Here is a 15,436-nt window from a genome sequence, read left to right on the forward strand (position 1 = left end):
TGGGTTTCTTCGGCAGTATGCTTCAGTGAGATAGCACTTTAAATCGGCAAAAGTTCCGGCCTAGCACAAGGAGACTGAACACGAACATACCGCAGCCTCCCAAAACACACATACACACTCGTACATGTCGCACGCACGGAAGGCCGTCCTTTAATGACCTTAGATGTTAATAGGACGTTAAACAAAATAAACCAAACCATTACATCACTACTTTCAATGGGCGTTTTTTTATTAATGATTCCATCCACACTAACCTGCTCATCCTGGCGAAATAGTCTCGCTCCCTGAGAAATATTGCCACTGTTGTTGTTTTGTCGTTATCTCGGCATGATGATGAATTGAATACAGGATTCACGTTCATGGATTAATTTGACAGACAGTGAGACGCTTTTCAATATGGAGTAACAGGGGTGAGCCGATTTAAATAGCCAGATAGTAACCATTTCTAGGATACCTCAATAGTAACCATTTCTAGGATACCTCAATAGTAACCATTTCTAGGATACCTCCATAGTAACCATTTCTAGGATACCTCAATAGTAGCCATTTCTATGATACCCAGATAGTAACCATTTCTAGGATACCTCAATAGTAACCACTTCTATGATACCTCAATAGTAACCATTTCTAGGATACCTCAATAGTAGCCATTTCTATGATACCCCCATAGTAGCCATTTCTATGATACCCAGATAGTAACCATTTCTAGGATACCTCAATAGTAACCATTTCTAGGATACCTCAATAGTAACCATTTCTATGATACCTCAATAGTAACCATTTTAAGGATACCCCCATAGTAGCCATTTCTAGGATACCTCCATAGTAACCATTTCTAGGATGCCTCAATAGTAACCATTTCTAGGATACCTCCATAGTAACCATTTCTAGGATACCTCCATAGTAACCATTTCTAGGATACCTCCATAGTAACCATTTCTAGGATACCTCCATAGTAACCATTTCTAGGATACCTCCATAGTAACCATTTCTAGGATACCTCCATAGTAGCCATTTCTAGGATACCTCAATACATGTATATATTAAAATTAATTAATTAATTAAAATCTTAGGGGTTTATTTGACAGAGAAGCATTTAAAATCAAATTTTAATCGTCTGAGTTCAATATTAGTTTAATAGTTCTACATGTACATGTACATGTTGTTTAATTAACGTAATTATTAAAACATAAATAAAAATATTAAAGACACTTGAATAAACTGTATATAATTCAATAACCAACACAAAGGTTGCTTAATTGAAATAATTCAATTGTTAAGAATCTTTTTTTTTATATGCATGTTACAAAATAACTTTTTACACGTTTTATATTTCCAACATCCTCATTATGCAAATTCCACATGCACTTGTTTAATACAAAATTAGAATTAAAAATGACAAATGATTTAATATACATAATATGCAAGAAATGGTGAGCGCATGACACAGTAGAATACGAGGATTTCCACCCTACTAACATGGAAGTGATTTCTACCATATAAATTTCTCACACCGGGAAGATAATTGACATGTCTGAGTAACTCTAATTGGCCAGTGTATTGAAAGAGCAGGGGTGGGGAGAGGAGGGGGATTGATAACCTTGATCTCTATTTTTAACATGCGAGACATACCCAGAATTTCCTAAGACTGTCTTACTCTTGCTGGTGTTAAAAGACCATTTACATTACGAATAAATATGAATTATAACAACTATACACACATATGTGAATAATATAAATATCTACAAATATTGATAGATAAATAATAAATATATTCATCAAAAACAAATGAAAATAAAAAATCTTCCACAGACAGGAATGAACCCGGCCTCCACCACGGCGTAAGGAAAAACGGCGTCATCATTTAACTTCCACCCACGGTCTCCCGCCGTAAGGAAAAGCGGCGTCATCATTTCATGTTCACCCACGGTCTCCCGCCGTAAGGAAAAGCGGCGTCATCATTTAACTTCCACCCACAGTCTCCCGCCGTAAGGAAAAGCGGCGTCATCATTTAACTTCCATCCACAGTCTCCCGCCGTAAGGAAAAGCGGCGTCAACATTTCATGTTCAGCCACAGTCTCCCGCCGTAAGGAAAAGCGGCGTCATCATTTAACTTCCACCCACAGTCTCCCGCCGTAAGGAAAAGCGGCGTCATCATTTAACTTCCACCCACAGTCTCCCGCCGTAAGGAAAAGCGGCGTCATCATTTAACTTCCACCCACAGTCTCCCGCCGTAAGGGAAAGCGGCGTCATCATTTAACTTCCACCCACAGTCTCCCGCCGTAAGGAAAAGCGGCGTCATCATTCCATGTTAACCCAAGGTCTCCTGCCGTAAGAAAAAGCGGCGTCATCATTCCATGTTCACCCACGGTCTCCCGCCGTAAAGAAGAGCGGCGTCATCATTTCTTGAAGAGCTGCGTCATCATTCAACTTCCACCCACGGTCTCCCGCCGTAAGGAAGAGCGGCGTCATAATTCCATGTTCACCCACGGTCTCCTGCCGTAAGGAAAAGTGGCGTCATCATTTAACTTCCACCGACGGTCTCCCGCTGTAAGGAAAAGCGGCGTCATCATTTCATGTTCACCCAAGGTCTCCCGCCGTAAGGAAAAGCGGCGACATCATTTAATGTTCTCCCACGGTCTCCCGCCGTAAGGAAAAGCGGCGTCATCATTTAACTTCCACCCACGGTCTCCCGCCGTAAGGAAAAGCGGCGTCATCATTCCATGTTCACCCACGGTCTCCCGCCGTAAGGAAAAGCGGCGACATCATTTAATGTTCTCCCACGATCTCCCGCCGTAAGGAAAAGCGGCGTCATCATTCCATGTTCACACACGGTCTCCCGCCGTAAGGAAAAGCGGCGACATCATTTAATGTTCTCCCACGGTCTCCCGTCGTAAGGAAGAGCTGCGTCATCATTTAACTTCCACCCACGGTCTCCCGCCGTAAGGAAAAGCGGCGTCATCATTTAACTTCCACCCACGGTCTCCTGCCGTAAGGAAAAGCGGCGTCATCATTTAACTTCCACCCACGGTCTCCCGCCGTTAGGAAAAGCGGCGTCATCATTCCATGTTCAAACACGGTCTCCCGCCGTAAGGAAAAGCGGCGACATCATTTAATGTTCTCCCACGGTCTCCCGCCGTAAGGAAAGAGGCGTCATCATTCCATGTTCACCCACGGTCTCCCGCCGTAAGGAAAAGCGGCGTCATCATTTAACTTCCACCCACAGTCTCCCGCCGTAAGGAAGAGCGGCGTCATCATTTAACTTCCACCCACGGTCTCCCGCCGTAAGGAAAAGCGGCGTCATCATTTAACTTCCACCCACGGTCTCCCGCCGTAAGGAAAAGCGGCGTCATCATTTAACTTCCACCCACGGTCTCCCGCCGTAAGGAAAAGCGGCGTCATCATTTCATGTTCACCCACGGTCTCCCGCCGTAAGGAAAAGCGGCGTCATCATTTAACTTCCACCCACGGTCTCCCGACGTAAGGAAGAGCTGCGTCATCATTTAACTACCATCACGGTCTCCCGCCGTAAGGAAGAACGGCGTCATCATTTCATACTGCTATTAATTTCCTATGCAGTATATTATCAATGTAGACACGTTCAGCTTTATTTTATATATTCTTTAGATAACGGAGGCACCATTTCTTATTTATAGATCCCTAATAGAGTTATTCATGTTAACGTTGACATGGAATTTAAAAAGTCAAAATGTGACGGTCTATAAGTTAGTTAATTAAGATAACTGACAATATATCGTATAATTTTCTTCATCACCACAAGTTTTCATAATTTTGAATTGACTTCAGTCGGATCCGTTCAGTTTTTTTTTATCTTAACTGTATTTTGTTCACGTTAAAGTATCACATGGGATTGTATTATAACATTTCTTGCATTTTCTTTGTTTTTCTTATTGAGTTCATAACAATATGAGGTTGACATCTAAATCTCATCCAATAGCTAAAAGTATATAATCAATTTCATCTTATTAGATATTATGATAAAAAAATATCATTTGGGGTAAGCCCTGTCACGATTTAGGTATTTTTATCTTCAATTTAATCAAAGCACGTTTGAGCTACATAAGGACATATTTCGACAGTTTGAAAATCTACAAGTTTAATTTAGTCTCAAGGCTTGTTGGGGTATAGGTCTGTTTGAAGAGTTTTCACTCAATCACAGCCAAGATCATTCTGAGGCGGGTTCTCCAAGTAGTAGTTGGTGCCTACCTTACTGAACAACATACGCTGCCCAGAACGATAGTGGACATGGACAAGGCCACAACTAAAACAACACCGGGCGATCCTTGTTCTCAGCTTCCTCATCATTGGTTCTTAAAGAATGGTTATTAAAAAGGTGGAAACTCATAATGCCCCTGTCACACTTTACCGGATTGGGCCACCGGACGTGAAACGGATAACGTTTTTGGATATCCGGTGATGTTCGTCAATATCCGTTTTATGTCCGTTTTATGTTCGGTTCATTCGTTTCATGTCAGGTGATGTACGGTGCGTCCGGTGGTATCCGTTGGAAAGTTTTGTGCATGCACAAAACTTGAAACGGACAGTAACGGATAAGAATATTCGTTGGCTATCCTGTGCATGTCCGTTTTGTCCTGTATATATCCTGTCATTGTTCGTTAATATGCGGTAGGTGTACGGGGGGCATGCGTTACCCAGTCCGTTGATGGAACTTGGAACGCATACGCCACGCATAAACCGGACCTTCAGCGGACACATAACGAACACATAACGGACACATAACGGACAAACACAGGATACTTGCAGGATTAACACCGGACACGACGAATAGACAAACGGATTGAAAACGGATAACACGCACAGAACGGATGAATACAGAATACCTACAGGATACCTACAGGGGGAGGAACTGACTACCGACAGAAACTGATTAATTATCGCAGGCATATAAAAAGGTTCTTGGAAGCTTCCAAATTAGATTCACAGACAGTTGTCAGCATGGAATGTCAGACTAAAGTTTCTGTGCAGTTTAGGGCCGCCTTGCTGCAGGCAGAAATGCATATGAACAATGTTCAGATGGACCTTCACCAGTACCTTTCCCACATCTTCTGTGTCTGTGTCTTGCGCTTTTGCAGGAACGTTTTTATTTATTTTTCTACCGCGAGGCATTTTGGCGAGGCAGTCAGCCCTGTAACTTTTTGACAACTGATCGCCGGAGAAATGCATATATCTTGTTTTTTTCTGCACGTGCGCGTTAATGTCCGTTAGGTGTTCGGTTTGTCCGGAATGCATCCTGTACACGTCCTGATTCACCGGTTCATGTTCGTTTGTTGTTCGTTACTCATTCGGAGACACCCGGTTGGTAGTACGGTAGCCGTACGTTACATGTTCGTTATTGGTACGTTTTATCCGTTCCATATTCGGTGCAAGTACGTCGTCAGTTTGGATTTTTCTACCGGACTGACAACTTTGCCACCGTATACCACCGGATAACAAAAATTTCTATCCGTTGATGTCCGGTACACCAATCCGGTCAAGTGTGACAGGGGCATAAAGGTATAGACAGCAAACTCTTTTACAATAACGCTGATTATCTTTATTGTACAAAGTAATAACGATCCGCATTTCATGATATGATGTTTTCTGGTCTTGTCGAACAAGTTCGAAAATGAATAAACGATTCTTGTCTAAAGTTGTCTTTCCGTGTCAATTACAGCCTAAATTGACGGAAGAAATTTCACGTTTTTAATTGTTACCCGATTGGTCGCTCTATCAAGGCTACGTCAGAACCATTTATATCTGGCAAACCATATTAAGTAAAGCGAGTAGACAGCTTTGGAAATGACTTTTTAAAATTTGAACTTTTAAGATACCAACACTATGAAAAAGTTGTTTAAACTTTTTTGCATAAAGGTGTTTTAATTTGATTAAACAAAAATCCAGGGCACACGACAAAATTTCAATAATGTTTGAATTCTTTCAGCGCAAGAAATATAACCGACGGGGTTATGGCCAAATACTCCAAAATCTATTAATACTATTTTTTTAAATCAAAGTTACAGCCAAGTATATTTATACTGGCATGGCGTTAGGTTTTCTCAGTGTGTTATGTGCACACATAAAAACGAGTTACTTCCCTTACCATGTAAACGCGATGTATACAGGTTTTATCTTCACCAGTTTGTCAGCTTTGTCACCTCTCTTCATTAACCCTTCTCTGGTATAATCATTCGTCGACTTACATCAATCCTCGTAAACCATTCTTTTCATTTGACCAATCCTCGTTAGCCATTTCAGAGACGTACATATGTAGCTTCGCACGCGGGTACGCAGGTACGTGCACAAAATTATCAACCAAAAAAAAATTTCATTGCGTTTTTTTTTTAGAATTCCGAGTAATGAGAAAGTAAACACGTAGATATAATTTGAAAATGAAGAAAGCGGCAGGTATTAACAAGAATAGTGATTTTTTTAAAGCTAGTCAAAGCAGTCAAAGAGATATTCATAGCTTTTCTGAAACAGCGGGAAAGCATCATATATGTCGGATCCTGTTCTGGCCAGCGTTAAGTAGCCTCAAGCCTAGTCCACAGGCGCTTGCATAGAATATGTGATTTTCATTTTTTTTTTATTTGACAGTAGTATGTGTAATCTGTTAAGTACAAGGCCGGAAACTCCGCCACGAGCGAAACGGCAGACCACTACACTTCAATCGACTAAAAAACACTTTTATTCAAACTGACACGGCGCACACTATAAGCGACCGTCATCAGAAAACATTCATCTTTAACCTACTGTGCCACTCAATACGAATTGTTACATCCAAAACACAATAATCCGTGAAAACATCGCCGAATTCCTCGCTCAGAACGCCATTTCTCAAACGGCTCCCTGAGCCTGTCCAGATTCTTCATTTACATACGAAGTTGAAAGGTCATGTGATTGTATAATCGACTGTCACCAGGTGCACTTTTTGGGGTCATCTCGGCATTCTTTATTTTACAGGTGCATGCACAGGACGTCGTTTGCGATATTACGGGCTAATAAGATAGCATGTTTTAATGCCATGCAGTGATGAGATCGTCCTTTCCTTTTTTCAACTGCATCATTTCGGTAGTTGTTGAACTTCGTTTTCAATAAAAAAAGATTGCATATAACGGTGCTCAATAACTTGTTCAAGACAGGGCCGGGGCATTATACGTATACCATGAACACGCAGTATCAGTTGGAATTTTTCGAAGTTGGAGGGGGTAATATATAGCTGATGGTTGTTTGATATTTTGATTTTTTATTGTACTTTTCATCTATTTAGGGCTATGCCAATCTTCAATTTTTAAAAAATGGACCCCTACATGACTAGTTGAAAATGTATATACCGCACACAATACCGATAAGAATAAGAGGTTGTTCTGGGTATTCTGGCGTTAGCCCTAAAATACTATAAAAGTCTGGCGTTGACACAAAATAACCACTACTTTCCCCTCAAGTATTCTCTTTTCTTTCTCATTTTAATTCAGTTTCATAATTCTGTAAGCACTTCAGCCAGCTTGATTATTATTAGAGTAGCGTTTGATGCTTACACAGTCAATTAATCAGGTAATTCATCAATAACTTAAATTTTATATATGCGAGCGATGTAAAGTGGAATAAATGGATAATGAGTATTACAAAGAATACATTTTACAATGCGTTAAACTCTTTGACATTGTCACTGGCGGATTTAAATCCTCCCCCCCCCCCCCCCCCCCCCCCCCCTAAAATTGTCAAAGTAAGGGTATCTTAAAAAACAAATTCCCGTATCAATCAGCGAAATAATAATATAAAATCATTTAAAAACATCTCTCATATACTTGTTTTTATAAAACACACCAGGTATGAATCTATCGTGAAATACACTAGAATGCAGGATTTTGCATTTACTCCTGCTATCTGCTATTTTTTTTTCAGGGGGAGTAGTCATAAAATTTGGATTGAACTCGAAGAACTTCCAGCAAACATTAAATCTAACATTGTGGGAAATGAAAATAAATTGATGATGGATCATAGATCACAACGTACAGATCGTTTGGCAGGTCTGAAGTATGATTTTCGTATTTGACGACGACATGATATTTGTAAAATGTGCAGAAATAAATGAACAGCGCCAGTATTGAGAAAACACAATAAGACAATCAGTCTCTGAACACACTTTATAGGCTCCACATGGTTACACGGAAGTCACAACCGAGCGCGATCCCAAAGGGGAGTAACTCTAGACTATTGATTACTAAAGGTCGCGCACCACCAATAAACCACAACCCAACATCCATACATATTGTATGGTGGCGCGGCCTCTCTTCTTCTTTCTGAAGAACAGACTAGTAACAGTACTAAAAGAAAACCCATGGAGTTACCCCGGAAACCCCATAATTATTGTTGTATAGTCTCTAACTGACCTTTAACTAATTACACACTTATAACTATAAAAGTCTCTGGTGCAATGTCTTTGCAAGTACTAAAACAAAATCATTACAAGTCGTATTGTTTGATATACAAAACAGTGTATAGTTTGCGGCACTAGGTAACCCATATGTCATGTACTTGATTACGTAGTATCATAATCATCCAAATACTGTGGACGTCGGATAGTTCGTTTAGGCCTACTCGAGATACCAACTGGTGAAGGAGGAGCTGATATTGCTTCATTTGCGACATCCGGACAGGGTCTCTCTGGAGTGTCATTAACGGAACTTGGGTCATCCAAGTGGGGGTCAGACTCTGGTTGGCCAATGAGTATCGGCATATCATGATGAGGCACACTTAGGGGTACACCTTCTGTGTTTGCGGGCATAGACAGAATGTTTGGAATTTCAACGGGTGTGAAAGGAGGTCGCGGAGTTTGTGGAGTGTACTCCTCAGGATCACTGTCATTGTCTAGAACTTGATGAGGATGCTTCTTTTCAGGTATAGTGCTGGGGACACGGTAACACTCACTAATCTTAACCTTGTATGATGAAGCGCGTAGCTGTTTTCCTGAAAACTTCTTCACAAAACACCACTCTGAACCTTCATTGACAGACACAACAAGGTATCTGTCGCGAGCTTTTGCTTTGTCTTTGTCACTGTACAAGTAAACTAGATCACCCACATTGATGGTAGTGTGAGGAGACAAAGTATTACCACGATGTTTCGCCTTGACGCTGTTAGGGTGATTCGATAAACGACGTTCGTGTTGTTCGATAATCAAGTCTCGGTCGGAGATGGGTAGTTGATCATGTGTGTACTGACTGCGTTGAGTCCACAACTCTCGAGCTGACAGACCTGATCCACGAATACGCGTATTGAGGCGAGCAACTGCAGTTGCTAAGCCAAGATCAGAAACAGGACCACCTCCAGGTTCCTGTCTTAACAGCTCATCTTCCAGCTCACCAATTGCTTTCTCCGCAACAGGGTTTTTATTAGCATTCTTAATCCGGCCAATTTCCAAAGAAATACGGAACCTGCGGAGAGACTCGTCATCGCGCAAAGACACAAATCCTGGGGCAGGGTCAACTCTGATAACTGCGTGAGGACCATCTAGAGGACGTAGTTCAAGAGCTAAACGTAAAAGTCCATCACGAAGTGTGTGACGTTTTTCATCCTCTACCAAGCATGCTGATGTGTAAGATGTAACAGTTTCACGGAGAAGGAGAATTAATTGACGACTACGCTTAAGAATATCTGCCGCAAAGGAGACACCAACTGCATCAGGAGGCTGTTCTGAGGACTGTTGTACTAAGGTCTGTGGCAGCTTCTTGAGCGATGCACACACATGGCACGAATCACAAACCTGACTAATGACAGAGTTCATGTCTAAACCATAGAAATGCCTTTTCGTGACAAGTTGCATTTGGTGTTTTGTTGGATGGTCCAACTTGATATGTAGGGCTGTAATGAGTCCATCTAGTACGGAGCGCGGAACAACTATGAGCTCCTTAGAGGGTTGTAGGGGATCACTACGATGAACAACCACTAAGCCATCCCTTGCAATTGAGGCAACTGACAAATAGCGCTTGACATCTTTAATGTTGGTTAGCTTTTTGGACGGTCGCGTACCTTGTTTCAGATGAGCGTGAGCCCGACGAAGATCTGGACAGTCTGACTGAATAGCCATCCATGCTGATCGAGTAGTGAAAGGAAGTGGCGACACATTATTTATGATATCCTGCACGCACACTGAACGGACCACAGAATCCTCTGTTGTCATGATGAAGTTGCAGATTTGACAATGAGGCTCTTCACATGTAGGAGCATTCCTGCTGGCAAAATCAGACGGTACATTAGCAGAACCGGATAGGTGACGTACACTGACTTGGTATCTGCTGACTGTTGTTAGGAAAGCTGTAACACGAGGGCTGGCCGAGAACTCACCGCGAGCTAGCTTATCAATAGCTTGAACGCATGGTTGACTGTCAGTCAGAATACATGCCTGATGTTTAGACTGTATGATAAATGGACTAAAATGTTTAACAGCTGCGACAATGCACAAGGCCTCAACCTCACAAGGTAACCAGGTAACTTGATGTTTTCTCAGCTTGGCACTGAAAAACCCAGAAAGGTGAAGCCGGTTCCCACGCATGATGTACAGTGTAGCGCCAATACCATGTTTAGTCACAGAGCCGTCTGTAACGATCCAAAGTACATCGGAAGCAGTTGGTAAGGTAATTGACTTGTTCGTTGATAGGGATGCTTGAGCATGGGAGAATCGTTCTTCCAGTTGATCAGTCCAGTTAATTTTGTCCTTTGACTGTTGACCTGCAACTGCATTTTCTAGGGGTGCTAGGAGATGTGAGCAGTTTGGGATGACGCGGCCCAACATTTTGTAGGCTCCTAGGAAAGAACGGAGTCCAAACACAGTATCTGGCCGCTTGCATGAGGCTAACACAGCAACTCTGTGAGGACTTGCTGATATCTGTCCCTGGGACCAAGTCCATCCAAGTATGTTTGTAGAACGAGGGCAAATGATAGTTTTTGATGGGGACAAGCGAAGGTTACAGCGTTGTAAAGATTCCAGAATACGCGACCAGTTTGCCAATAGCTCGGAAGGGGTAGTGCCACCACAATACAGGTCATCTGCTAACTTGGCCACTATGCCGTCCTGTAGGCAGTCACCGAGAACACGACACATCATTTCCTCCAAGGCTGTTTCAGATCCTGGCATTCCCATCGCGCAGCGCGTGTACACTCTAACCCCTCTGAATGGGGTAGCTACCCCACAATACTTCATAGATGATCTAGACAGTGGGATTTGATAGAAAGCACTTGTCAGGTCTGTTACAATTATATACCGCCATTGGGCAATCCTGCGTAAGGTGGAGTCCACGTCGGGCATCAAAGATGGTTGCGGTTTGCTGTAACGTCCAACGTCCTCAAAAGCTGTCACGAGTCGGAAGCCACCGTTAGGCTTTTTCACGAGGAATGAAGGGTTTAGATATTCTGCTGTGACACCGACATCTTCGGGTTTGCGGAATACACCTTGGTTCTCTAGCTCATCAAACTTTTGCTGTAAGGTGACTAGCTTATCACGTGAGTATTGTGGAATCCTGCCCTTTCTCTGTGGCGGTTGCACTGGACCCATGTTTATTTTGGCTTCAAACTGTCCTGCAGCACCATTATAACCTCTGATATCAGGGTTGAAAATATTGTCAAACTGGTTGATCTTGTCACGAAAGGCCTGTTTGATGTCCTCTGGTAATAAATTGTCAGGATCAAGCTTTACCAGGTCTGAATGGGGAGTGCGACATGTACTGGTCGTCTGGACGATAGGGATGGTTTTATCAGAGTCAGACATAGGCGTAGTCTCCATTGTACAATGACCGACTTGACAAAAATGTTCGTGTTTACGAAGTAGCTGTGGCTCCTGGGTATGGTTAGGAATGCGAATAGTGCCTCCAACAGCTTCCACGATGGTCGGACACGGCCAATCTGGTGATGAACTTTTGTGATTGGTGTGAGGCTCTAAGGTTAGTGTGCTCTCGGGGTCAAGGTTATCTGGGATTTTAACTTCCACATAGGAGCCAGGCCAAATGACTGTTGAAGTTGATCCGGCTCTCACAAGATGGGTTTGAGCCCTGCGAACATGGTTTTGAGCTGTATCTGGATGTGCGTTACCATAATGCACTGTACAATCATCGATCTTTATTTCTTGTTTAGCTGGTCGTATGGATATGTCGTTGACACTCATAAATGGGATTCCTGCGAGGATATCAACATCAATGTCGTCCACCACTAGAGCTTCCAAGTGAAGATCACAACCATTCCTTGTCAATGTGAGATGAGTTTCACCAACTATACGAAGTGGTGTGATGCCATCTGCCTGAAGTGCATTTTGGTTACTTTTTTTTATGAAAGCTCCTATTCGTTCGGCGACGGGAGTTTTTATCATACTGACTTCTGCACCGGTGTCCAAAGTAACTTGGATTGGAAAATGATTGTGGAAGACCTTCATTTGAGGGGACTGCTTAGTGCTGACACGGCGGGTAGACGAAACTGCACGTTGGTTATGGGTTGGACCCACATTGCAATCAACGTCTGCATCAAACTCGGTGTACTCACTTACTTCAGTGTCATCAGCGGCATAATTGTCTGTACAGTAAGCTTGTCGGGCTTTTGTCATGAAGCGCCGGTCCTCTTCAGGTAGGTATTTACATCCGCTCAGGAAATGGTTAGTATTTGGCCGTCCGGCTTGTTTACACAAGGCACAAGTCTTGCTAAATCGCTTATGTTGGAATGACATCGGGCGTAAATCGTTGTTTGCTGGTATACTTCTACGAGGAGCAGTACGCAAAACCTTAGCCTCAGTAGAGGTGTGTATTTCATCTAAAAGGCTGTCGAGGGCCTGTGAGATTTCGGGCTTGAGGGATGCGAGTGTTTGAGAACGCAGAACAGTGCCATAACGCTGTTTCATCAATGATGGAAGGTCTTTATGAATTTCCCTCAGCCATGTCAGTACGATTAAATTTTCCAACGTTGGTGACATTTCTTCGTCAGCTCCTGGGATTTCACCATGGTGGCTTATATTTCCATCAACGCGCAATAAATTGTCCTCGATGAAACTGTTCAAACGTTGGAACAAGTCCTCAGCACGTTCTCCTGCCTCGAGATGGATGTTATTGAAGTCCAAAAAATGAGAGCCTGTGGACTGAAACCCATAGTGCATGCGAATTGCTTGCCATATATTTGTTAATGATGTGGCGGTTTTGACAATGGTGTTCCTCGAAATTATTGGGCAGAAGTTGGCGATTTGACCAAGCATAAGCTCGAGATGAGTCACTTTTTGAGCTGCTGTGCGCCGATTTGCCTCCGGAACAGGTTCGGCGTCGTCGACCATTCCTCGTAATGGGTTATCAGCAGTTTTCTTTAACCAAGTAAACCCGTCTACAAGGAATGCTGCAAAGTTCCTGTCTAGAGATAATGTGTATTGTAAGTTTTGTCGCCATGCTTCAAATGACGTGATCGTCTCTTGTTTGGTAAGTGACCACTGCTTTGGAGCTCTATTCATTGCCATGATGTTAAAATTATTGTACGTACGTGTGTTCAATGACGAATAACAGTTTCCGTACTAACTGTGATTATCTCGCTTCGCTTTGCGGGAGTGTCAATAATACTTTCCTCCATACACTTCGGAAGGTTTAGAGACGTAGATAGGTAATCGCCGCTGCCACCACGCCAGTATTGAGAAAACACAATAAGACAATCAGTCTCTGAACACACTTTATAGGCTCCACATGGTTACACGGAAGTCACAACCGAGCGCGATCCCAAAGGGGAGTAACTCTAGACTATTGATTACTAAAGGTCGCGCACCACCAATAAACCACAACCCAACATCCATACATATTGTATGGTGGCGCAGGTCTGAAGTAAGTAATGTTGGTACACATGTATACGTTCGAGTAACCTGATGTCAGTCTTATTCGTGATTCACTTTTCTTTTTGTTCGTCCAGATTCCAGTAAACTGACAAAAGTTAATAAAAAATAAGCATTTTGTTCTACCTTTGTGACAATTATTGCATTATATAGAAAACGATACGATAGTGACGTTCTGTGTGAATCAATTTATGCCCCCTCCCCTCTTTCCACTTATCGAAAATCTTAATCTCGAAAGATTGCAAAATTTGCTATAATCATTTAATCATTTCATTTTTCCGAAATTTTGTTCCGAAAGTTTGGCCCCCAGACCTCTCGCAAAAAAAATCGGCTCCCGCCTATGGCGCACGCATTACCATGCACATTACCACTAAATTACTTTCCAATTCCTGGATCCGCGCCTGCTGTGTACTGTCATATACGGTGCATGGTAATCTAACGTTCAAAATAATGAATAATTTATGATTATAAATCATCATTCATCGACGAAACTCTTCAAATAATCGTAAATTAGACGAAACTCTTCAGCGAGCCGAAGCATTTTCCGGACAAAATGCATGCGGAGATGACCCCCGAAAGTGCACCTGGCGGCAGCCGATTATATAATCACATGACCTTTCAACTTCGTATGTAAATGAAGAATCTGGACAGGCTCAGGGAGCCGTTTGAGAAATGGCGTTCTGAGCGAGGAATTCGGCGATGTTTTCACGGATTATTGTGTTTTGGATGTAACAATCCGTATTGAGTGGCACGGTAGGTTAAAGATGAATGTTTTCTGATGACGGTCGCATATAGTGTGCGCCGTGTCAGTTTGAATAAAAGTGTTTTTTAGTCGATTGAAGTGTAGTGGTCTGCCGTTTCGCTCGTGGCGGAGTTTCCGGCCTTCTGTATTACACAGTACACATACCACTGGTATCATTCCCCCCCCCCCCCATTTTTTCTAATTTTCTATGCAAGCGCCTGTGGCCTAGTCCGACGTTACCAGAATACCCAGACATACAGCTATTGGAGAAAGACAAATTGCGAATGATTCGTCTCATTTGATCAATCTAGTTAACCATTCGTCTCATTTAATTAATCATTATTAACCATTTGTCTCCTTTTATCAATCATTGTTAACCATTTGTCCCCTTTGATCAATCATTGATGAACAATTGTCTACTTTGATCAATCACCGTTAACCATTCGTCTCCTTTGATCAATCATCGTTAACCATTCGTCTCCTTTTATCAATCATTGTTAACCATTTGTCCCCTTTGATCAATCATTGATGAACAATTGTCTACTTTGATCAATCACCGTTAACCATTCGTCTCCTTTGATCAATCACCGTTAACCATTCGTCTCCTTTGATCAATCATTGTTAACAATTCGTCTCCTTTAATCAACCATTGTTAACCATTTCCCCCCTTGATCAACCATTGTTAACCATTATATCCCCTTTGATCAATCCCGTTAACCATTCATCTTTGTTCTACCTTTCAGTTAACCAGATGTCCTTGGATTATTTTTCATTTTTTTCCCAAATTAAAAAAGAAACACAAAAACATTCATTTCTATTCTTGAGTCTTT

The sequence above is a fragment of the Pecten maximus genome, unplaced genomic scaffold (genome assembly GCF_902652985.1).
Source record: "Pecten maximus unplaced genomic scaffold, xPecMax1.1, whole genome shotgun sequence".
NCBI lineage: Eukaryota > Metazoa > Mollusca > Bivalvia > Pectinida > Pectinidae > Pecten > Pecten maximus.